The following is a 27,506-nucleotide window of genomic DNA, read 5'->3' on the forward strand; positions in this document are numbered from 1 at the left end:
CTGACATTTGTTTTGTGGGTTTTGTGCCATTAAACTAGAAGCCATAGTTGAGTCCCCAAATGATGTAGAAATCCTACAGAAGAGCCTCGCTGAGACAGATGCCTGGTGTCAGAGCCATGGCCTCAAGCTCAATGCCAAAAAGTGCATTGTCATCCCCTTTGGTAAAAACTCTGTACCCATGAACTACTACATAGACAGCAGTCTACTTAACACCAAATGTGTGATAAGACACCATGGGACCAAGGGGGACAGTAGTCTGTCCTTTGATAGTCACATCGCCACAGTAGTCAGGAAGTCCTTCTGCATGGCACACCTCATCATAAAAGGGTTCTCATCCAGGAAAAAAGAGGTCATTGTTCCCCTCTGCTCAACACTCATTAGAACCATTATAGAGTACAACGCCCCTTTTGGAATGTACCTCACAAGACATCTGTAGCAGCTGGAAAGGCCACAGAAGTACCTCACAAAGAGGATTACTGGCCTCAAACAGATGACCTACACTGACCATCTCAAAAAATTCCAGCTTTACTCCGTAGCATATCGCCTACTCCGAGGTGATCTCTGCCTATTATATAAAGCTATGTCAAACCCAGATCTGTTGGACATGCTACACCTAAAGAAATCCCAATCCCTCCAAGCTACACACTCTAGGAACCTAAACCTTGTCACCACAATAAACAGGACATGCTGGAGGGATAGATTCCTGTCCCAGAGACTTCCCATACTCTGGAACAGGCTACTCATCTATGTCAAGCAAAGTTCTTCATTAGCACTCTTCAAGAAAAATCTTGATGAGCAGATGGGAAATAGGAAATACACCCCGGGAATCACTTCTGTGTCTCTGCTCGACAGTGGCACAGGAAAATGACTTTCTTGGGTGGCATAAGCCAGGGAACCGTGTTGGCTAGGCTTACGTAGACCCTCGGGCCGATAGCCTAGTACCTACCGATGAACATTTTCTCAAAGATGAGCTACTGTTTTCTCTATATCCTGTTACTGCACCAATTTATTTTCTTTCAACTTAATGCATTATGTGGTATTTCATTCTCCAACAGCAAATACTTCTTCAGAAAGAAGTACAAGGTCTTTTGTTTCAGCAGTGCTAATAGCTGCATTAAATACTCTTACAACTAGTGAATTGTACAGATGCAAGTCATAAAACTGTGCATATTATGAGCCATCGCAGAAACTTGGAGACTACTTATATTTAGTAACGGCCTCTGTATTGATTATCGGTGGAGTACTGGCAAAACAAAATCAAGTCAGGGAGAACAGTAGGCTCAGATGAAGTCATGGCATTTATTTTATATAACAAATAAAATAGATTATAACATTTTATATTTATATGATCAAGATGCTGGGTTAGTTAAGGGAGAAAAGGCTCCTGAGGGTACTCATAGTTGTTTGGAGAGAGAGAGGAGTTACCAGGATGACCGGAGAATAAGCATCCTAGTGTCATTGTGCATGAACAAAGGGGATATTCACAACAGTGGGCAATATAGAGGTATCAAACTCATGTCACTCTGTATAACACGACTGGAGAGGACGACTGATAAAGAAATACACAAAGCAGCTGAAAGCATGATGGAAAATGAATAGTTCAGATTCAGATCAGACCAGGATGCAACATAACTGACACAGTGATTGCAGTAAAACTGGACCGCTAGTGGAGAGGAAGCTGGAGATGAGAAAAGAGTCCAACTGTGCATTCCAATACTTGGAAAAGCAGAAAATAAGGTCCCAAGAATGCTGATTTGGCCAGTCTGGCAGTCTTAGAATACTGTATGTCCACATGGAAAGTACCTTTAAATGTTGGGGGAAAGATGATCCTACTACGGGCCCAACTGTTAGCAATTAAATAAAAGGATAAAATTCTTCATGTAGACAGGATTCAGATAAAATTGGAATGCCATGCAGAATTTCTTTGGGCAGAGAAAGTCAGTTGTTTGCTATACAAAATGGAAATTAGTCTCTTTTACTGGCTGGAAGAAATTAGTTCTATAATCTACAGTTACTATAAATTTTAATACAATGGACTTATATTCCCTGACAAAGCCCTAGATGCCTTTATGAGAGTTAACGAGTACCCATTTATGAAAGTGAAGTGAGTTGCATGTCTGAGCAAGCTGTCTGAGTTAAGATGATGTATTACGTGATTGACTCATTCAGATTGGACAGTACTGCACACTCTGATGGCATACTGACTGATCTGACAGCATTTGCAGGAACCCTTTAGATTGGAAGGACGGGAACAGAGGAATGCTGAAAACACGTGCATCCAAACTAAATTTGCGCTGGGATTGTGAATATAGTGGAGTTTTTTGGAGAGCTGTGTGTTCAGGTGCTTCTAGAGTAACTAGAATAGGGTCTATATTATAAAGTCAAAAAAGCAAAATGTCGACTTACCTTTAATCGACCCATATTTGTCAAAGCTGCACAACATCTAATGGCCAAAACAACAATTTCTTTCTAAGGGAAAGAAATCAGTAGCCCAACCATGCACACCACATTAAAACAAACACTATAAAGGTGGGGGGCTTCACCCCCACCCCCCCAACTAAATATACTAACTTCGACATCACACTACACTCGGGAAAAGTGCAGATTTAAAAGAACAGACAATCGATTTCTTTCCCTTAGAAAGAAATGGATGATTTGGCCGTTCAATGATGCACAGCTTTGACAAATACGGGTCGACTAAAGCTGAGTGTACATTCTGCTTCTTTGTGTAAATGATATAGACCCGCTAGAATATACAGTCCGCCTTTATCAGTGGCTATATTTTGTACTTTAGGAATTTTCCAAACATATGATTACCTGAATAAGGACATATATTCCAGCCACCTGGTTTCTCTGGTCATAAAACTATGAGTATACTGCTATTATATCTATAATTATTAAAAAGACTTTTCTTTCTTATATTACCTGGTTGTGGGTGATTAATAGACATAGTTTGTCTCCTACAACATTTGAAAATATATAGACTTAATCTTGGAGTATTTCACTATATTGTTCTCATTCTTGATTCTGATAACTGTTATAGATATTTGTTGGTATGATGATCAACAACGTTGTGTGTGTAAAAAGACAATTCAGTGCACTGTTCAAATAATAACAATAACAACAACAATGTATCCCAAGTGCCTACTTTGTTTTTCAACCTTATGCCAGTTTACAATTGTTACATGTTAAACAGAGATACAGCCTCATATCGTTCAAGAAGGACTTGAATGACTGGATGGGTATTCACAAATGAATCCCTGGCTTGACATGCTTTGCCTATATGGATGAGGGAGGTACATCTTGATGGTGGGTAGTAGCAAGGTGCAAATGGTCTCTTTATTTACTTGGCTTGTTACTCCTATGGTTGAAAAGGATCAGATCACCAGCTCACTCTCCCATTTAACAAAGATAAATAAATGAATATATACTTTTCCTTCACTCTCCCTCATTTTAAGCCCCAGGCTTTCTCTACTTTTTCGCAGGACACACACTTTATTTCTTCTTTCCTTGTTTGTTCCTACAGCACCAATTTATTTCTTCCCCTTTTCCCACTCACAGTTTCTTTTTTTCTTCTAATTTCCATTTTTCATCTTTTCTCTTTTAATATATTTATTGTCCTTCTTCACAAGGAACATTTTAAAACATCATTAAACAAACATTTGCATAAGGTTGCAAAGTGCACCTGTTTTCATGATGCCGACTAAAACGTTCCCATTGCTCTGAGTACCACTGTATACTCTGTGTATCTCTTTAAATTCTGGATTTCATGCGGTACCAATGTATAGCATCAGTTATATAATGAAATGTATTGTTCAGCAGAACCCAGGTCATGACTGAAAAGGATCAGCAGAACAGTTTGCCAGTCCAGTAAACAAGTATAAACATAAAAACAGTGATATATATTGTTCACAATAACCTTAGAGGAGGCGATTTGAACAACAGAGTGGAATATAAGGAGATGAACTGGATAGCAGCTCTACAGGCACATAGACCTCCTGGTCTTAATTATACTATACGTTTAAAACCAGCATAGACCATTACATCATTAATGAGTATGCATGTGATTGGATACAGGTTCTTTAAATATCTAATTACTTTTTCCTGTTTTTTGTAGTAGGATCTGAATAAGCATTGTTGCGAAAGCGCTTATCATGTGATTATTTTGGTGTTTTATTAAAGAAGAGTTTTATCTACAAAAGAATCTGACTTTTTATGCCTGAAACCTTGTTGGATACACTGAACTGCTGTGGATTTGTGATTATTTTGGTTGCAGTGAATCCTTTGTTCGTTGGACTGGTAAACTTTGGTAGTGGGTGACATAGATTGCACTCATTTACACATTAAGGCACCACCTGGTGAGGAGAGTAGAATCTATGTCAACCACAAGGGATATCACTCCATCAACTGCCAGGTCATGTGCAATGCCCAGGACATTATCATGAACATGTGTGCTGGCAGCCCTGGCATTTATCATGAATCCCATATGTGGCATGCATCACAGCTGTACCAGATGTTTGCTAGGGGGGACATCCCACACAGCCATTTACTGGGGGATACTGGCTATGCACTGGAACCATGGATGAAGAACACCCATCAGAAATGCACACACACCCATGGAAGAATGCCATAATGAGGCCCACGCACAAACTAGGAACATCATAGAGCATGTGTTTGGGCTGCTGAAGTCACGGTTCTGGTGCCTCGATATATCTGATGGAGCCCTGCAGTACTGTCCAGCCACATGTGCACAGATGTTCACAGTATGTGACATGCTACACAATATGATCCTACAGAAAAAGGTGTGGCAGGATACAAAGGGAAGGGATACACAGCACCCCACCAGTGCCTAGGTCACAACAGCCACACCCACAGGGGTATTCAGAGATGTCAATCCCTGAGGTTGTCCCTGTAGGCAGATGTAGCATGCCCAGTATGCCCTGGCCTTGGCCAAGAGACAACACATAGCACATGCACTGACAACCTAGGGCCCTAGGGACTCACACCTTACTCTGACTCTCATACATATTAGTAAAAATGATGCCAGCCAGCCCACACAACTTGTACCTAACCATGTATCGGCTGCTTACTGAGTGCATCAGACAGAGTCAGCCCTGAACTACAGGTCTGTCAACTGCTGTATTTGCATGGTAAGTCACTCAACTTCTCACCACATGTAAGGGGTATTAGAATATGGTAGCATATGTATTGGCCTGCCACATGTATGCAAGGTAATATAGTGGGCTAATGAGCTATCTGAAGAGATTTAACAGCCACTTTGGACAACAGGTACTCTGTCCAATACTATGTGCTCCATAATACGCACTAGGCCACATCACAGAAAAATCCACTGTATTATTCAAGGGAGATGGCAAGTAGTGGGGTCATACAACTGTCTATGCCAGCAGAGCATGGGCTGGTCATCCCCCACCCCCAACACATCAGTGTATCCATACAACTGCTGTAACAGTAAATCAGCAATGATTTATCAACAGACCAGTGAATTCCGGGGCTTTGACATAGAACCTGGTCACATGTTCTATGTCTCACGTAACGCAAGGGTGACAATGTATGTCTGTATGCTGTTGATTGTGTGATGAATGACACATCCCTTTCTGGCAACCCTGTATGGCTTAGTAGGCTAGGGACATTAGCATGTGTGATGGTGTTGATAGTTTGAATCTGGCAGTATCCACATCTTTTGTATGTGAAGTAGTCATATGGTGGTGTTCCTACAGACTGTCATACCCCTCAAACTGTTAGTGCATGAAAGCTGGACAAAGCCAGAGAGAATTGAGGACAAAGGGCCAACACTAGAGACAGACACTCAGATGCTCTTATTAACCTAGAAGGTGGCTAGTATAAAAGTGGGTTGCAGCAGTACAGCATATCTGAAGGATGTAAAGTCCAACACTAAAATGTTTGTCTGTATTTAGTACTATTCACTGACTGCCTTATACAACATTTTACTGGAACACCACAAATGTATGAGGAACAGGCCAGACGTATGGGGTGAAATGCTGGACATTATGAAAAAACATGTACATTGACAGGTATGCCGATTGTCAGCCTGTATATGGTGTTACATTATGTACCCCAGTCACATATTAATTACAGCACACAGCTGGTGAATGCCATGGACAATGTCAGGGAAGTGCTTTACTGTCGAAACAGGTGCAGCAGCCAATGTCTGTAGCACACAAATCCTGGCCTGGAGTGCAGGTAGCTCTGGCTTGGAGTCACCTTGTAAGTACTGACAGTCCCAGTGGGCATGCTCCTACAATTAGCTAACTTGAGTGCAATTCTGTTGCCTCTTCCTCACAAAGACCTGCTTTGTGGAAATGCATCTGTACATACAGACAGCTACCTGTACATATCTGTCTGACTTAGTGTGTCATGCTTAGTGTATCTATCAGTATGTAGCCCATATACCTATAATACTGATTTTATATATATATATATATATATATATATATATATATATATATATATATATATATATATATATATATATATTTAGAGGGAGAGAGAGAGAGAGAGAGAGAGCTATATTGATATATTACAATGATACATAGACTCACCACATATATCTACATAACTCATATACATAACTTACACACACAGCAACATTTAGAGAGTCATCCCTGTTATACACATTTTATATATATATATATATATATATATATATATATATATATATATATATATATATATATATATATATATAGGTCTATATCAGAACATCGAAGTATTAAAACTTTGAATGTTCTGATATCGAACACTATTCAGCAAACGCTAAGAATAGCGAAGCTACAGAACAGCAAATTCTTTCCTCAGAAAAGAATTTGGTTGGCTGTTTCTGTGGCTTCACTATTCTTAGTGCTGTGCTGGAAAGATATGGGTTGGGTTCAGGTAGGTGTGTGATTGTTTGTACATTAGGGGTAGGGGCGGGTTAAGTGAGTTAGGGTTAGGGTGCGGGTTAGGTTAGTGCGATAGTGACGGACCTTAGGGTTAGGGTTTGTGTTAAGGTAAGTGGGTAGATAGTAGTGTATGTTTAGTTTAGTGTAGCGTTAGATGTAGGAATTTAAGTGTATGTGTGTGGTTGCTGTTTGTTTGATGTGCTTGTGTTGTGTGTATGTGATTCGGAGCAGCAAATTTTTTCCATGGGAAAAAATTTGCTGTTCTGAATGCTCGATATTTTCATGTTTAGATGTTTTGGGGCCGATGAAATAGCGTTCTCTATGTTCATCTTTCGATAACATGATATAAACACTATGTATATATATATATATATATATATATATATATATATATATATATATGGATCTACTTCAGTAGATCGAACTTTTACTAGTTCGAACCACATATGGCCAAGACCATATGTTCGAACTCGTAAAAGTTCGAACACTGACGTAAAACCACATAAAACCAAAAAACACAAAATTAAATGTCTATATCAAGGGGGGGCTACACCCCCCTTACTTAAATATACCAACTCCGAGATTGCACTACATTGCGGAAATTGGAACTCTTCCCTTTCCACTCTGTACAGAGATCTCCATTCAGTCAGATCGGACTTTTACAAGTTTGAACATATGGTCTTGGCCATATGTGGTTCGAACTTATAAACACTCATTCTACTGAAGGGGACCCACATATATATTACAGGGAAGTAAATAGTGTGGGAAGAAATAGCCAGGGAATTGTTATGGCTAGGTTTATATAGGCCCTAGGGCCGATAGTTTAGTACCAACCTATGAACCTATACACACATTTATATATACATATATATATATATATATATATATATATATATATATATATATATATGCCTGTGTGCATGTGTGTGTGGGGGGGATGTATGGATTGCTCCACATGCCCTCAGAATACTGAGGTTATCTGCACTCACACATCAAAACAGTTTCCCAATGGTACCAAGGTGGAGACAGTACATAATCCACTCATCCACAGACCCTTGTGTTTGTAGAATGTGATCTTCTAGACAAACACAGGTAAGCAGGTGCTGTACTGTACAATAGTTTAATACTTGCCTGGGCAGGCCATATTGTCCCTGATCACATGTTTGCCTATCTAACTGCAACCAGCCACATATGTCCATACTGCTAACTGTACACACATAGCATGGATAGTGACAGGTACCCAACTCCTAGGACACTACATACGATAACAGTACCAAACAATATCGGTCTGCAGGCCACACATGCTAACACAAGGCTACTTTGTGTACTCCACAAGTACTGTGCCAGCAATCAGATATGCAATAGATGTAACCTGTGGTGCACGCAATAAGTTCTGTGAGCTATAGTGTGTAATAGTAGTGTGTGTGCAGACTATCTCTGTGTAGTGGTTATGCATTTTATGGCCTTGTGACCAGATGATGGCCTCTACATTGCCCTTCTCTACAAGGCCTGCTGATGTCATCCACCTTAAGAGCTCTTGCTGACACTCTAATATCAGATAAACTCCATGGGGCATGCAATAACTACTGTGAGATATAGAGTGCAATACTAGATAGGTTCTATACTCACAGCAGCCAACTCTGTTTCTGTGTGTATGTGTACATTTATCCCTATGCAGTAATACAGACATGACCGTATGGGCTATCCCTGTGCAATAGTTATGCAGTTTTTGGCCCTGTGACTAGCTGCTGGCCCTAAATTTGCCTCCTATACATAATCATAAGTGATGTCCACCACCTGTCTGACCCAGACACAGGATATTTATACAGGTGTCAACTCCATCACCACACCTTCTAGATTTGTAAGTTCAAATAACCCAGGTGACATGTAACAAAAGTAGCAGACCGTATCAGAAAGTATTAATGCATGAATACGATGACTTCCCCCATTGTCCCTGATAGACTGTTCTACACCTATGCATCTATGGAGCATGCATGTATACTGCCGTATCTTGCTGACATCATATTTCTGTTGTACTGCAATGCCATCCTGTGCCACTGTATTGCCTCCATGTGTCCATAGTGTATCCCCTCAGACTCCTGGAACAGAAATATATACAGGTCTGTGACACAACTGTCATTCTGTAAAACTACCACCAGTCCAACATTATACAACAATGATACACAAAGTTTGATGTACAGTCATGACACATGCCAGCATACAGTACCTGATGTGGCCCACAACAAGTGGCATGGCAAAACAATACTGCACTACACAAATCCATGTCAAATGATATAGACACCCTGTGCATCAGACACATAGTAGCATTTCCCTGCATTGATAGCACAGATGGCAAGGATGTGGCACAAGTATCATCACATGCACAGGTTGTGGTGTGGGGGTGCCAGAAGCCTGGGTTGTGCCAAACAGTTGACAGCATGTGTGTGAGTCAGAAGGTGTGTGGGTTAGATTGGCCATGGATTGGTGCCATGTCTGCAGGTGACCTACATGTGACAATGGTGTTTGAATGTGTGCATGAACACAGTCAAGTCCATTGCTAGCCCTACACATGTGCATGTTGGACAGCTGTGGACCATACATGGTAGAGTGTACAGTTCATCATCTCTGGCCACAAACATGGGAACTGGCTCTTCCAGGAGTAGCACTGACACCACCATGTCCAAGCTCAGATGTAGTGCTAGTACCTCACGATGACTGCAAAATGTTGGGGCTGTGTCCCCCATGGAACCAGCCAGGACCATGTGCCCATGGCCTGCCATGTCATGGTATGGACAGCACACTTCCTACTGTAGTGTTGGAGGTACTGCCACTGTGGGAGCTTGACTGTGCATGGCCACGTGGACTCTCAGCAGATGATGTTGGTGACATATGCCCAACTCCAACCAGATGTTCCAGCACAGACAATGTGTGGTCCAGGACAGACACTGTCTCAGCCCACTGTCTGTCCACTGCATCAGTGAACTGATTCAGGGTGTCCCCAGTGCAGTGGAGGCAGTCATGGATGTCAGACTTTGCTACGTCCATAACCATAAGCATCCATCAGGTGTTGCATTCAGAACGTGACCTTGCCTCCATGATGGGCCGAAACATGCACCAAATGACCTGTGATGTGACATCTGCAACAGGTGGTGTATGAACAGCAGTCCTCCTATGAGTACCCCTGTCAATTTGCCTGTGAGGGACCTTGCTAGCTCTCTGGCTATGGCCAGTGTCTATACTCACTGACGCCATAGTTGCTACACTGTCCTGTTCAATGCCTCCAGCCCCTTTCTAATATCTGTGGCCTCTGGGGACTGGGTATGTGTGGGCATACTGACTGTGCAGTGTCTATGGGGGCAGAAGAGTCAATCTCTGAGATATAGTCAGCCCCTGACAACTCCACCTGTGCCTCACTATGGCCACCATCATCATCAGAGTCCAAGGAGACATTGCCTTCAAGTTGTGATGGGGACAGACTCCAACTCCCCCCCCCCCAGGTCACCTGTGAAAAGCAAGACAAAGGCAGTACATTACTACCTGCCCTTTTATGTATGGTAATCCACACAGACTCATACAAATGAAGATCCACAACTGTATTACCAGTCTCACATCTTTTCATCTCCACTCCCATGCACAACAGACAACCTCACACCAGCACACACAGGCAAGTCAAGCTCTTTATAACATGCTTTTCAGCAACACCCAGGTAAAGTTGCCAGCACAATCTGCCTATAAGGTATGCAGTATGACACTATATGTGATAGAACTGCACATAAAACTCACAACACCTATCTTGAAATGATATGCCAGTACTAGTGTCACTGCCACAGGTATGTAGCATCTTCCTTTTTTGTTTGAACAGGCATCTTAGAGTAATTGCCTTATGTATACCATGCTGTGTAGTGATTCATAACTATAACTGCAGACGTGTCAATGGTTGTTCTTATACACACCTGTGACTAACCAGTCTATGACTCATAGTTAACTGTTCCAAAATGGAACATACAAATATTCAACTCTGGCTAAACACAACATTTGTACATAGGGCAATATGGCAGCTCTTAATTTCTGTAGAGTATATATGATCCGTAAAAAACAGTATCACACTTACTAGGTACAGGAACATGGACTTGGGCCATACCTGATGGAACAATGAAAAGGTGAGGGAGAGGTATTGACAGCACCACCAAAGGTTGCAGCACTACAAGGTAATAAGTGCATATATCCACATGCACAGTAGCTACTGATACTAGCTGTATTGATGATATTCTGAGTATGTGTGCACAACTGAGTGTAAACCCTAACTCCTTCCCCTAATGCAGATAGACCTAACACCCATGTACAGCCTGCTACAATGACTGATACAGTATTACACTGGTAAACACAGTACGCTTACCTGGACGGTCCTCTGCTGTTGACACTGTGGCACCCACCTTCACTATGTATGGTGTGATGGATGCTTGGGAGCTGTCATGTGTTCCTAGATTCACCAGAGATTCCTCTGTGGCTGAGAGTGGTTGTTCTGTTGCAGACCCTCCACCAGTGGTGGCATGATTCCTGGCAACAGCAGCTGCCCTTCATCGTGCAGCATTCAGCATGTCTGTGGCCTGGTGTTGGACCTGCTCATAGGTCCTGTTCTGTTGGTCAAGCTGATTGACATCCCACACAAGGTCTGCCCACAATGCTGCTCCCAAGTATGCCCACCCTGGACAACAATATCTGATGGTGCTGTCTCAGTCCATCTACTATTATATCATTCTCCACATCTGAGAAGGGGGTAGGTATTCTGCAGTACATGGTTCATGAAAGACAACAAAAGGGGAACATATTACAGGACCAGATACGTGGACATCCACTATGTACATATCCAGCACACCCATAATGGCCTGCACTATCCACTGCTCTCTCAGACATCATAGCATACAGTCTAGCAAACTCTACATGTGTAGATACCACCAAGATAATAGCATTACTAGGGTATGCCCCTGTGTGCTGTGACAGATTCTGTTGTATGTTCTAACACCTAGTACTGCAGTCTACTGTGGTGTGTCTCCTACAGACAAACTCCCACTGATATGTCATATGCACACTGCCAGACAATTAACAGTGTGCTATTACAACAACTGTATAGGGATAGTCCAGCAACACCAGTTTGTCACAATGACAGAAAACAATGCAAACCTGCTGTAGTATATGTTCCCTGTAGGCATCATACCTCTCAACTATACAGATGTTTGCAGAATGTCAGGATGTTTGCCTCATAGTTTTGGTCAGTTTCACACAAACGTGTGGATCTCTGACAAATATTTAAACACTGTCACTGAGTTAAGGCCTTGGTCCCCCCAAAATGATGGCTTAGTCCTGCTTTTATGCTGTAAGAGGTTGACAGGTATGTTAGGCATTGCTGTCAACCAAACAGGGACATATGTCAACAGAAACGGGAACTTAGCCAGAGTACATCATGGACATTCCGGGACACTTTTAAAATGTTAGAACTATGCATGTGAGACAAGGCCTGAATGAAGGAGGTGAATTACAGTACATAGTTTGATGTTAGAGTGGACACCCTTACTCAATATCACAATGTATTATCTGTTATCCACTACCTTTCCTACAACAGCCAACCATTGTAGGAGGGATTGACAGGTACAGAGCTGAGATGTCATTCAAAATCAAGGACAGTTGAGAGGCATGCCTGAAGGTGTAAGATAGCAGAGTATCACTGACATGACATTGCCATAGATCTAAGACAGGATTACTGTTGTATAACTCTATCCTCCCATCTGCTTCCTGTTATATGGCAAAATATATTACATACCTGATGGAGTGCAATATTCCCTTTTTGAACTTTGCTTCTGTTATTTTTTGGAAATACGCTCTCTGTGTGAGTTAAGTCAGATACATACCTGTTCCCCATAAGCAGCTGCTTGCCTTTTTAAAGTACTGCTCATTAGCAGGTAATTGCCTCTGCACCAACCTGTGACTTAGAATTGCTAACTGTGGCCAAAACAACTGAATTGTACTATCATTGGCCAATGACATGCCACCACAGTACAATATATAAGGCCTTCATGTAGACCTGGGCCCCTTTCTTAATTGTTAAAATGGACATTACTGAGGAGTGGAGAGTACAGCATTGCAGAGGGTAGGTACCATAACTGTCAACTGTAGAGACTATGTCCACAGTTTCGCCAAATATATGTGGTCAGTGTCCCATGACATTGTGGTCATCTGGCAATTCACTGGAAAACATTGTGGGTTCAGGTTAATAAGGAAAGAGACACACTTGAATGTCAGACTTCATACCCATCAGAATATGCATGCTAATGCAATAGCTGTTATTCTATCAACTTACTGTCTTTGTAAGGGCAAACCATTACACATGTCCCTATCTGTGGGACTTAGCCTCCCCCTTACATATGGCTGTGTCTGGATCCCTTGTTCTATGGGGTGGGAGGTATGGTAGGTCTGTACCAGCTACCTTTACATACAGCTGTGTATGCTACAGGCTGCAGCTGCAGCCTAGCACACATAGGGGGAAATGTGGACACTTTTGAGGACAGCAAGCTGTACATGTAACTGTGGCAGCTGTAGTGGCCCTGTCATTATGGCAGAGACAGTGTAAGGGTACCTTGTACAGTCTGATCGAGGCATGTGATTAAGGTATGTCTGTTATGCAACAGTGCCAATAACAGAGTAGTAGGCTACATATAGTTAGGCTACACAGGTATGTGTAGTGTGTCCCTACCTGCAGGCTTCTCACTTGCAAAACTGGGAAGTAGTTTATTAACTACCAGTAACCTGTGCGGATTAGGACTGTATGACTCTGTCATTACTTGCTGTCTTCACAATAATGTAATTGAACTGCAACACAAAACTGGGTTTGAACCCAGGATTGTGTGTGCGGCAAAGTATACTGTATGCAAGGCATTTAACAGACTGTGCTACTGAGTTACTGCAAAACCATGTGTATTTGCAAGATATATGTGCACACATACAGGCTGTGTCAAGCATTTTTACATCCATCAGTATCTGCATGGCTTTATATAGCTGTATTTTTGCACCAGGGTCCAAGTTGTACATGTACTTTGCCATTGCTGCAGGTGTCTTTCCACAAGTTGCTGATTAAAGGGCACATATACCTGCTATCATAGGCCTCACATCCATTATTATGTAATTGGTTGTCTACTGGTGTATTATTGCACCAGAGTCCAAAGTACACTCCTATTTTTCCGATTATTTTTTATTTCTGTTATATGCCTAATTACTGTAAGTGGCAATCTGTATATTTTTCTGGAAACACCTGTTTTAATTCAGCTCTGTGTGGCGTGGTGGGTTAATGAAGTGGGCTGTAAGTGAGAGTGGCCTGCATTCAAAACTTGGCAGAGGTGTTTATTTTGTACATATGTCTAACAATGTAATAAACACATTTGCTCATTTAAGCTTAGCTATATGAAGCGATGCAGCGTGACTGCTACTGTAATATTTAGTGTTACATAGCACTGGATTCGAACCCTGGTCTGTGTGTGGCAAAATGTACTATATACAGAGCCTTTAACAAACTGAGCAACTGAGTCACTGCTGATTACTGACTGACGGATATTTGCCTACAGCTTACCTGGAACCAAAATATGACCTGGCAGTATGACTACACTAGACTAAAGTGACAGTAGAACACACATGCATGAAATAAAAGCATAAAGCATATAGTAGGTACACTATATCTTAGGATAAACAATGCTGGTGCATACAATTTATTGTTAGTGGGTTGAAATATCTGTGAAGTCAACAAACAATATCAGTTCATGGAGTTGGCTAACTCACCCATATACCTTTATTACCTGATGTTTGTGGATAACAGAGCATTATATGAACAACGTTGGCTTAGAGACGCCTTGAATTGTACTGTATGAGTTAAACAATACAACTGGCAGCCATTCGATTTTTATTCTACAGCTATTACAATGTTATACTTGACAGCAGCACCTTACCTTACAGCCTGAATGCATACAGCTCTACTGCAATGGTTACAACAAGACAATCCTGATGTACACAATTTTCCTTGGTGTCATTGGTATTGTTTCATGTTTTATTGCAGAACAGTTGGCATTATTTATTTTTTGCAATACAGCTCTAATTTCACATTTATTGCACTACAGACCTCATTGTATATACTTTAATGCAGATACTAGTATTGTTTCATGTTCTTATTGCACTACAATTGGCATTATTCATTTCTTGCAATACAGCTCTAATTCCACATTTATTGCACTACAAACTTTATTGTATATACTTTAATGCAGATACTGGTATTGTTTCATGTTTTTATTGTACTATAGTTGACATTATTCATTTCTTGCAATACAGCTCTAATTCCACATTGATTGTACTACAGACTTTATTGTATATACTTTCATGCAGTTAATGCTTTACCCTTTCTTGCTTATTTCACTACAGTTAGCATAATACATCCATACTCACCACATTCACAGCACAACGTGGCCAGCACCCCGGCATGCGACTCGACATTGTGAGCCTTCTCTTCTGCAGCTGTTGGGAGAGAAGCACACCATTATGCATACCAGTTTTGCAGACATTCAGATTAGATATTGGTGAAACAGAGATAAAATTATTTAATACTTGTGTAGCATTCCCTGCCTGAGCTTCTTGGAGCCAGGTGTCCAAGAGTTCCCCCTTTCATTGTTTCAGATTGTCATGGTGGTGATGATACTGCTCACTTGTGTGCGGGATACCAGCAAAACTGGTGAGTTCTCTGGCCAGCTGGTCCCATGCCTCCACCTTACACTCTGAGCCCTAGAAACCTCCTTGCAGCAGCGGGCCATCATGGTTTTTAACTAGGAGTCCAACCATGACCTTGGACTCCAGAATGCCAAAATGTTGCACCCAAAAGCATGCACTTTCACCAACATCGGCCATAGCACCCATCAGAGGAAGAACTGCAATGGATTCTGCTGTATTTCCACCTTTTGGGCTTAATATAGGCTGTTTTCCCACCCTTACACGTCATTGGGCAACTAAGTGCTGCATCACATAGCACCACACAAACCAGCGCAGCTAAGCTAAGAAGTGTGAAAACTCACAGAACTGTAGTCTTAGCAGAGTTTAGCAGTGCACAAACCAACCAAGCAGAGCCGAGCAGTGCATAAACATTAGCAGCCATTATCATGTTTATGTAGCACTTAGCAGGTCTCAGCAGAGCTTAGCAGAGTGCAGTGGAGCCATATTTTAAATCAGTCTGCAAAATGTGTATATTAAATTTAAATACTAATTTCCCTTCTATTGTATTCAAACCCTGGACCTACTGCACATGAAGCCATCACTCTACCCATTTAGCTACATGGACATTAAGAAATCGTGTATATCTTCACATATACCACTGAACTACTTATAAGCAGTGCTGAGCTCTGTACCATGCAAACATGCTTAGATACGCTTAAACATCACATTTAAATAAATAATTAATGACACCCAGTTTCTATTTTTAGATGTCTGGCAGGTGTCTGCTATCTTATCTGTGGGCACTGCTTAGCATCGCTCCACTCCACACCACACAAACATGCTTTTTAAAAATAATTAGATAAAAATAAATCACTAGAATAGTGTAGGGAGTCTCTTACTCCTCTACAGATACAGTTATCACTACATCACTCCCTGCACTGATTCAATAACCATGTTCCTTGGCTCTCTCTCAACAATGCACCATCATTAATATGCATGGCACACTGCCAAGGGAGAAATGTGTACACAGACACCGTAACATTCTTCGTAGGCGCTACACTGTGCCTACACTGCACAGTCAGAATGATAAAATTCAAATGCTGGTGTCACATTTCCTTATGATCATCTCTTTATTTCACAACTAAGAAAACCCTTTATATTGTCATCATTGTCAAAAACCCTTTATCCATTTTAAGGTGGGGCTGGGGTGTCATATTAACATTAGTCTATGTGATCAAATCACATATAGCCAATGTTTACACTGCCAGGATGTTAGTGCAGGCAGCTGATTTGAGACAGGGTGCAAATACATCTTCCAAGAAATTCCTCTTTGTAAACCAGTACATCTGAAAACTGGAAAACATGGCTGCAAAATCTGAATTTGTTACTAAGGATTAGGACAATAAATGAAGAGCTTGAGATGATGCATTGTGCCACATTTCTACATGTTGCAAGTGAAGAAGTAAAGTAAAGCAGAATATATCATAGATCTGATTATTGAAAGATGGATGAAAAAGAAGATAAGGCTGTGATTGGACAGAAGTTTTCAAAACTGCTGTGGGCTGAGGGAAAATTTACTATACATATAGTTGTCATTTCTTATAAGGGAACAATATTTTTGGTAAAGTACTGATATTTATGTTAATGAAATAAATAATAGAGACTGAGAGTTTGGTAAGCTACATTATTTTTTAAAATGTAGTATAGTCTCAACCTACAGGAGCTTCCCTTAATCTGCTGTCTGTGCTCACCTTTGCTCGGGCCATCCACAAGCCTCGGGAATGCCCCCCCCCCCCACCTTCGTTTCTGAAGCAAATTTTCAGCAAAAGCTCAAATCAGCCCTGGGAAATCTCAACTTTTAAACACAAGCCTTCCAGTAGAATTAATTATTAGTTTGCTCAGGCCATCCACAAGCCTCGGGATCATGCTCCCCCCACCTTCGGTTCTGAAGCAAATTTTCAGCAAAAGTTCAAGTCAGCCCTGGGAAATCTCAACTTTTAAACACAAGCCTTCCAGTAGAATTAATTATTAGTTTGCTCTGGCCATCCACAAGCCTCGGGAGCACCCTACCCCCCATCTTCGGTTCTGAAGCAAATTTTCACCAAAAGCGGAAATCAGCCCTGGGAAATCTCAACTTTTAAACACAAGCCTTCCTGCAGAATTACTTATTAGTTTGCTCGGGCCATCCACAAGCCTCAGGATCACCCCCCACCACCACCACCACCACCACCATCGGTTCTGAAGCAAATTTTCAACAAAAGCTCAAATCAACACTGGGAAATCTCAACTTTTAAACACAAGCCTTCCAGTAGAATGAATTATTAGTTTGCTCAGGCCATCCACAAGCCTTGGGATCCCCCCCCCCACCTTCGGTTCTGAAGCAAATTTTCAGCAAAAGCTTAAGTCAGCCCTGGAAAATATCAACTTTTAAACACAAGCCTTCCAGTAGAATTAATTATTAGGTGAATGTCATTGAATTCTTTTTAACAATTTTCTCTTACTTTGTGACCATCATTGTGAGGTGAACACAGCTGCATTGAGCTCCATTCAGCTTCTAACTTGGAGAGCTTTAATGAAGCCGGCCACTAGGTAGAAACATACTCTACTAATTGTACAAGTTCCTTATTCCCTCTATATACAAACAGGTGATCTCCGGAGTCTAAAGTTAAAACTATTCCAAAACAAAGCTTTAGCTCTACTCATCCTTATAGAGCTTGCTAGCAACATTTGGTTTCTGTAAGCTGAAAAGCTCTAACATAATGTGTTGTCTTACTTACATTTCCTGGCCCCTGATTGTTTTTTTTTATTCTTTTCAATTTGGAATCCCTCCTGCTGGAGTTGCTCTGCAACCAATTCTAACCACCCAATCTCACATTGATAATTGCTACCCCCCCTCCCCCAAGCCATTCTCATAGGAGGCTATATCAATACCAACTCCTCCGGGAGCCATATTTAAAATGTAGTATACTCCCAACCTGCAGGAGCTTCCTTTAGTCTGCTGTCTGTGCTCACTGTAAGTCTTTTCTTTTTCTTGTTATATGCATATGCCTTTTTTTAGTACATTGTTAAATTTGTCTGTAATGATATGCCTAGACACTCTTTCCTATTCTTTGTGATTCTTTACTCTTCCCCGGACATTTATCTATGTACCCAATTACTGTACCGATTCTTGTACCCACTCTCTGTTTTCTGATACTCCTTCCATCACTCTCTGACTAATATCCTCTACTGTCTCCCAGTTTGTCTCTATTTCTCCTAGAACTGTACTAATCACTTTCTGCTCACACTCTATTTTTTCTCTTTGCAGTTTGCCCGGGACATCCACAAGCCTCGGGATCGCACCCCATTTGGTTCTGAAGCAGATTTTCAGCAAAAGCTCAAATCAGCCCTGGGAAATCTCAACTTTTAATCACAAGCCTTCCAGTAGAATTAATTATTAGGTGAATGTCATTGAATTGTTTTTAACCATTTTCTCTTACTTTGTGACCACCATTGTGAGGTGAGCACAGCTGCACTGAGCACCATTCAGCTTCTAACTTGGAGAGCTTTAATGAAGTCAGCCACTAGGTAGGAATATACTCTAATAATTGTACATGTTCCTTATTCCCTCTATATACAAACATGTGAGCTCCAGAGTCTAAGGTTAAAACTATTCCAAAACAAACCTTTAATTCAGTCCCTATTCCCTTAGCTCTACTCATTCTTATAGAGCTTGCTAGCAACATTTGGTTTCTGTAAGCTGCAAAGTTCTAACATAGTGTATTGTTTTACTTACATTTCCTGGCTCCTGATTGTTTGTTTTTTTTCTTTTCTATTTGGAATCCCTCCTGCTGGAGTTGCTCTGCCCATTCTGTTCGCCCTTCAGGCTCACTTCGCTGTCCTACCCTGCTGCCATATCCCACCCGCCGCCAGTGCATCTACTCTTGAGCACTAGGCAGACACTCCCTCACACTAGCCATCCAATTAGATGAGCTTCCTGTTATCCTGTTTCCTCCTCCTAGACCTATAACATGCTCGTGCTTCACCTATCACTTCTTCCTACACTCATATTACTATCTCACCTCACTACTTACCACCACAACACATTCCAGACACCTACTTTTCATCACACCACAAACCCACCTTACCATACTACTGCATACGCATATCTCACCATCAGTCCTACACTTGTCAATATTACTAGAGTCCAATATGTTTCATTTAAATGAATACCTACTAAAGATAGTTACTCTAATCCTCAGTTATTTAACAATGAGCTTATCAAACGATTGAAACTACTTACCAACATTGCCTCTAGGCTACTGCTTAGTGGTGACATCCACCCAAACCCAGGACCACTCTCAGATAACACCAACCCATCTAATCACTCTAGTCTCAACACCCCCCCACACACCCAATCCTAAACAGAAAAGAGAAATCAGACCTATTGCTAATGAACATTAATATTAGAATATAGCCAACAAATTGGACATCCTCCATGCCACTCTAGCTGCATACTCCCCATACATAGTCATAATCACTGAAACATGGTTAAAACCAAGTAAAAAAGATAAGGAAATACTACTACCAGGTTACTCCATACTACATGTGGATATACTCAACAAAAGTGGAGGTGGAGTTGCTGTCCTCTTTAAAAACTATCTCACTTTAACTTTCCTTGAATGCAAAACACCACAAGTGGACAGTGCAGAAATCATCTATACCACACTAACCATAAATTCAAGAAAAACACTTAATTGGCTGCTGTATCCTACCTAGAAATAATGTCCCAGTTATAGAATGTCTATTGCGCTGGGCAAGTAGTACCCTTAGTCAGGAGACATTCATACTGGGTGATTTTAATTTAAACTGGTTTGCATATGATACAGATCACCCCATCCATCACATAAACTTGCATGGTTTTACACAAACTATTCAAGAACCTGCCCGAATAGATAAAGCTAGTAAAAAAACAATCCACCTCGGACTGGATATTATTAAATAACTCCTCTCACTCATTCCAATCGGGATGCCTTCCTGATGGTCTGAGTGACCACCTACCCACATTTCTTATATGACAACACATATTCCCACCAAAATCTACTATGTTTAAACAACTCAAAAAAAACCATAACTTTAATCTTGACAACTACTAGCTGACCTACAGAGGTGCAATTGGACTCCACTGAAATACCTTGACCTAGATGATGCAGTGAACCACTTTAATAAATCTTTCTTTGATATATTAACTGCACATGCCCCTGTTAGAACCATCTGAGTAAAATCAAACTATGCCCCCTGGCTAAGCAGAGATACACTGCTGAAAACTAGAGATAAAGCCTGTGAACTATGGCATAAGACTAACACAGTAGTTTCTAAACAACAGTATCAAGAACTTAGAAATAAGGCAAAAAAGCAAATAAAGCAGGATAAAATAAATTTCTAACATAACATTCAAAACGCACATAAAAAAAAAAGCCCTTAAAAATTCTGGCCAGCTGTAAACTCAATCCTTCACCCAGGAAAATCTACTACACCAACGCCAAACGTCCACAACAATTCCAGTAGCAAAGCTACCATTTTTAGCAAACATTTTACTGAATCTATAATTGCCCTTTCCAAGCAGCAAACCCCTAGTCTTGATACCAAACCAGCCAAGTCTACAACTAGCAATGCCTCATTCTCTTTCTCCCCAGTTCCTACAGCCACTATAAAAAAACTACTACAGAAACTAAAACCTACAACACTTGCCATAGATAACTTACCCAGTGAATTCCTCAAAATTGCAGCTGAATCTATAGCCTTCCCAGTATCAATCCTTATAAATAGATCCATTCTCAAAAACAAGGTCCCTCAACTGTGAACAATTTCCCATGTAATCCCACTTCATAAAGGGGGACCTTCCAAAGAACTGACAAACTATCAGCCAATTGCTATTCTTTCACCTATTTCTAAGCTACTCGAAAGATGTATTCATCTCCAGACCATGAAATTCTTACTAACAAATTACCTTCTTGCAAACACTCAGCATGGGTTTCTCCCATCACATAGTACCACTACAGCTCTCTTACCCTTCACTAATACCGTAAGCCATCACAGGAATAACAACAACTTTGTAACTGCCATCTTTCTAGACTTATCAAAAGCTTTTGATATGGTCTCCCATTCCAAACTAATAGATGTACTAACTAAACTATCCTTCTCACCATCTGCCACAGCATGGATTCATAACTATTAACCTGACCATCAACAATCTGTTCTATGGCAGGGCGACCTATCTCCACGCCTTCCTTTATCCATTGGTGTCCCCCAAGAATCTATCTTGGGCCCTCTCCTTTTCTCCCTCTTTACTAATAATCTACACACAGCTGCACCACATGGTTCTATAATACAATATGCAGATGATTCAACACTCATCTGTGCTGCCACTTCTCTATCAACTCTTCATTCTCAAACACAGGAATCTTTCACTTCTGTTGAAACATGGTTAGCCAATGCCCATCAAATCCTGAACCCCAAAAAACTAAATTATTGGTCTTCCAACCTAACAAGACCTCTGTCTCATGCCCAACATTTAATATAATAGCCAAAGACAATACTGTGATCTCCCCAACAACCCATACAAAGCTTCTTGGAGTGGAAATAGTCAATACCCTAATATTTGACTTGCATGTCTCCCTAACTATAAAAAAAAAGTCCATAAGAAACTTGGAAGTCTATATAGGCACTAAAGGTTCCTGACTACAATGGCTAAAATTACATTAGCACAAACCCATCTGCACTCCACTCTGCTATATGCCTCTCCAATTTTAACTAATCTAAGGAAAAGTGACTTATCTAAGAGTATGTTATAATAAAATTGCTAAGTTTACATCTGACTGTCCATATAGAATGCATCATTGTACAGCTTTAAGGATACTAGACTGGCTTGAGCTTCACAACATTATTCTTTACAACCAACTCTCTCTAACTCACAAAATTGTAACACAACCAACTAGAACCCCTGTACTACAAAATCTCATCCTTCCTTACAGTTCCAGCAGACCACTTTGCTCTAACAACAAGAACTTACTCACCGTCTCCAAGGCCAACAACACTGCAGGAGAATCTTTATTTTCCAACTATTTATCTTGTATATGGAACTCCCTTCCTAACTCCATTCTCTCAACCTCATCCACTAAACACTTGTAAGCCATCACTTAAAGCTTATCAAAAAAATAAGTGGCACTGTTCCTGTACTAACCCCTCATGAGTGCTCTGATACATTACAGTATACCCAAAACACATGCAACTTCTCATCCGGTGTTTAATCCTTTGTTCCTACCAATCTCTCTTGACATAAGTCATACCTACAAATAGTACTAGCTATGTTAAAAGCCTAGGTTTTGTTGTCAAGATGTAACAAATGTGTATGTTCTTATGTATATTACATTTTGCTTACTTTATACTTTTTGATTATTGTAATGTGTGCATGAAAATTTACTGTTACTCATGGAGCTTTTCTCCCCAGGCCTCTGCTGAAAAAGGACCTGTGTCCAGTCGGATTTTCTCGGTAAACAAATGTTAAATAAATAAATAAATGTATTAGCATAATCGAGCAGAATTGTGTGTTGTATATGAAATCATCAAATAAAAGACACATTTCTATAATTATAATTAAGATTACATAAGAGGAATTACCGCGGTGATGCAGCGGTAGCATTGTTGCCTCACAGCAAAAGGTTCTCCCATTCGATTCTCGGCTGGAGCGCCTTCTGTGTGGAGTCTGCACGTCCTCCCCATGATCGAGTGGCATTCAAAAGACATGCGTAGAATGGGCGTGCCTTCATTGAAGGTTAGGCGTCAAGCTGGCACCTCGGCACCTGTAAAATATCTACTGCCAATCATTAACAGACCGGAGTTCCGTTGTGGTGATCCCTAACCAGGAAAAGCCGAAAGAATAACAACATAATTAAGATTACATAAGACAATATGCATTGATAGAACAACAGAAATTGTACTGACTCCTGTATAAAACCTAAAGATGAATTAGAAACATGCAAGTTTGTACGTCAAATTAAATGGAAAAAATGGAAAGTAATGAGTGAAAATCAGTGTAAAAAGTTGCATTTGGGGTGGTGGGTGCTAAAGTTTGTCAAACATAATAGAAGATTGTATGAGAAAGAAAATAAGAATGGTGAGCAACTGTTAATTTGTGGGCACGACACATAACGACACTTATGGAAGTAGTGCAGAGCACTCAAAAGTGTGAAAATGAAACTAACAACATATTGAAGGAGGAGGATTATTTAGTGATCTGGACATAAAAAGTCAAGATAAATAGTCAAAGTATAATTTCTAATCTAGACAGTTGGACAGAACACAATATCACGTCTGCTCAAATATTCAAACTGCTGATGTTGTAACTTTCCTTTTGCAAACTACTTACTTTTCAGGTCATCAGATGCTGCCACGGAGTAACTACCTATTTTTGCAATATGAAAATAAGAACTATAATATTTTATTTATTTATATTTATTGGGTTGTTTGACTTGCCAAAAATAGGTATGATGAAATAACTCATATAATATGCATGAAGTGATGTTTAGTTTCATAATTATGAAAAATGATTTATTTGTCTGGGGTCCCTGTGAGCAATACATCATATTCAAATAGGTCCTACCCCTGACCACACATGCGCGCTACAAGGAAAGTTACAACAGCAATAAGATATAAAACTTAAAGGGAGGTAAAAATAATGAAGCTCATATCTCTGACTTAGAATCAGATAGACCCTACTGATTAGTGCTCTTATTGTAGCTAAACCTAATAACATTCGTATATGCATTGCTCTACCAAACCAGAATAAAGCTAGAAAAGGGGGCACTTATCTATGTTGCACTATAGAATAAGCTGATAATGGCATGTCATATTTATGCTTGGCTTTAATCAAGAATTTTAGCAAGTCAAGTTAACTGAGGGAAGTTTGAAGTTGTGTACATTTAATACACCAATAACATGTTACTTATTCTTGGTAGTATTTTCTCAGTCCGTAAACTGTTTCAGAAAATTATTGCTCAGAATTTTGAAGTTGCCCATTCGATCCTCAGTTAGAGCGTCTTCTGTGTGACGTGTGAATGGGCATTCCTTCGTTGAAGGTTATGCGTTAGGTCCAGCAAGCCAGCTCATAAAACTCTACTGCCAATCACTAGCGGACAGGAGTTCCGCTGTAGCGACCCCTAACCAGGATAAAGCCTAAAGACACAAACAAACTGCTCAGAACTTTGAAGAGCTTGATGATATTGTTAATACCTTTGGTGATATAGTCATTTTGAATGTGACCAAGTATTAGTAAGATAAGTACTTGAATAAACTTCAACATAAAAAATATCGAGTGCAAGAATCAGACTTGCAGATTCAGAGGAATGGGTCACATTTAACTCCATAAGGTTTGAAACAAGATGAAGAAAAGCTGAGAGCGGTTGGACATCCGCATCTGCTAGAGGATACACAAACATTAATTAGATCTCCGGGTACATGGTAGAATATTTTATGTTAAATTCTGAATCTGTTTGAAATGTTAACTATATAGTAAGGAAATTATTTACAGAATGTGTAGCCTGGCATTGAAATGAAGAAAAAAGATGAGTTTTGAAAAGATCAGTTAGTTAACAAAGCACATAAACAGAAGTATTTTGATATGAATAAGTCAGTTACATTACAAGTTGATGCCATTCGAAATAATGCTGACAAAGTGAAGAGAACTTATTTGCATATTGTTTAACATCATTTAATGGCTGTCAGAAAAGAATTGATTAATTCCAAAAGGGGCTGTTTGAAATGGTTTATGGTTGTAAGAATCTTTATCAGAATATTTATGAAGGAAAGTTCAAGTTGAGAGTGATCATAAAGCATTACAGACTATTACCAACAAGCCATTGTAGTGAATGATTTTACATAAAAATGACCTGAAGGTGAGCTGTAAGCCAGAACATCATATGAGTCTGACTTGATATTTTGAACCTTCCAAACTTGCAATATCAAAAAGCAAATCTTTTTAAGAAGGAATTCTAAGTTAACCGGGGTATACCAAAAGTGCCTGTGAATGAAACAAACTCGTAAAGGATTTTAGACCTGCACTGCAGAACATGCACACAGGGAAATAATAAAATAGCTTGGTAGCACTAAAAATACAATTGCTAAAGAAATTTAGCCTTACATTTTGTTTAAAGATAATATAAGAAGAAAAGCATTTGTCCAAACCCACCATGAGACAAAAACCACACCAAGATTATACTATAGTAATCAGTTTATTGACCAAATTCCGCACACATACGTAATCAAACAGTAAATATCGAACCATGAATTACATCATTAAAACACCACATTAAACATTTAGACTGTTGTACCATACTAACGAAAACTGGAGCTATCATAAAACCACCCTGAATGGAACAAAAAACAATATCATAATCCTGTCCCCAACAAACACTCCAGGCTACAGGGTACAACAATCTCTCCCCATCTCTTGGCAACACAACCTGCTGACCATTGCCCACCTTAGTCTTTGATCACTGAAGCCAAATCATCACCACATAATTTATAATACACATGCTTTCACAACAATTTGCCTACTGTAAACACCCTAGCATACTTACTGCCAAAGCCACTCAGCTTGTATATTCAAACTTTTTGACACACAATGTGTACCACACAACAATCTAAGAACATGTTTCATCATGGGAAACTGCCCATCTTCCTCCTACCCTCTCATCCTTTCCCAACCTTTCAACATCCTCATCATGACCCACGCTTTTGTCAGATTGCCCAAACCTACCAACTTGGCACCCACACTAATAGCTACCAAATGAACCTTGATTGTTCTAATTGCCTCACCCAAACACCATGTGTGCACAACATATCTCATCACGAAAACCCATGACCACCTCCTATCCTGCAATGACAACTGACAAACAAGTGAGGAAAGCAAAGCTAATGTCGAGTTATATACCTTTCAGGTAGACTCAGGCCAGGATTGAAGAATTAACCAACTGGCTATGGATTTCCAATGTTCCACACCTCCTCTGGTAAACTACTGGTTTCACTCTCATGTCTGGTGCCAGAAACCAAAACCAAGAAAATTGAAGCTGAGAGCATACCTCAGCTACATGATTGAACTTGTCTAGTACATGCCTTGCTGAAAAGTAAAATTAATTATCAAGCTCTGTGGCACAAAGTTCCATAAAACCAACAAGACCAATAATAACTTACCAGTCTTCTTAGCCAAAACACGCACCGCTCTTTTATCAGTCAAAAACACAATTCTTAGCCAAAACACGCACCGCTCTTTTATCAGTCAAAAACACAATTCTTAGCCAAAACACGCACCACTCTTTTATCAGTCAAAAACACAATTCTTAGCCAAAACACGCACCGCTCTTTTATCAGTCAAAAACACAATTCTTAGCCAAAACACGCACCGCGCTTTTATCAGTCAAAAACACAATTCTTAGCCAAAACACGCACCGCGCTTTTATCAGTCAAAAACACAATTCTTAGCCAAAACATGCACCGCTCTTTTATCAGTGAAAAACACAATTCTCCTGTTTTTCAGACTTGCCTTCCAAACAAATGCTGTAGCCCAGATGGGCATAATCTCCAAAATGCGACATCCCTTCTCCACTCATTGAGCCAGTCTTCTAACCAGTTTGCCACAAACCACTCCCATCCAAATAAAGTCTCATGTCATGAGCCCCTGCATCATCCATAAAGAAACTTACATCATCATGTGACACCCATTCCTTCTGCCAAAACAAACCTCCACTAAAGCTGTCAAAATAAGAATGCCCATAAACTCAAATTTTCCTTAACCACCATTGTAACTCTCAC

The sequence above is a fragment of the Protopterus annectens genome, chromosome 9.part0 (genome assembly GCF_019279795.1).
Source record: "Protopterus annectens isolate FY-2018-M chromosome 9.part0, PAN1.0, whole genome shotgun sequence".
Classification (NCBI taxonomy): Eukaryota; Metazoa; Chordata; order Ceratodontiformes; family Protopteridae; genus Protopterus; species Protopterus annectens.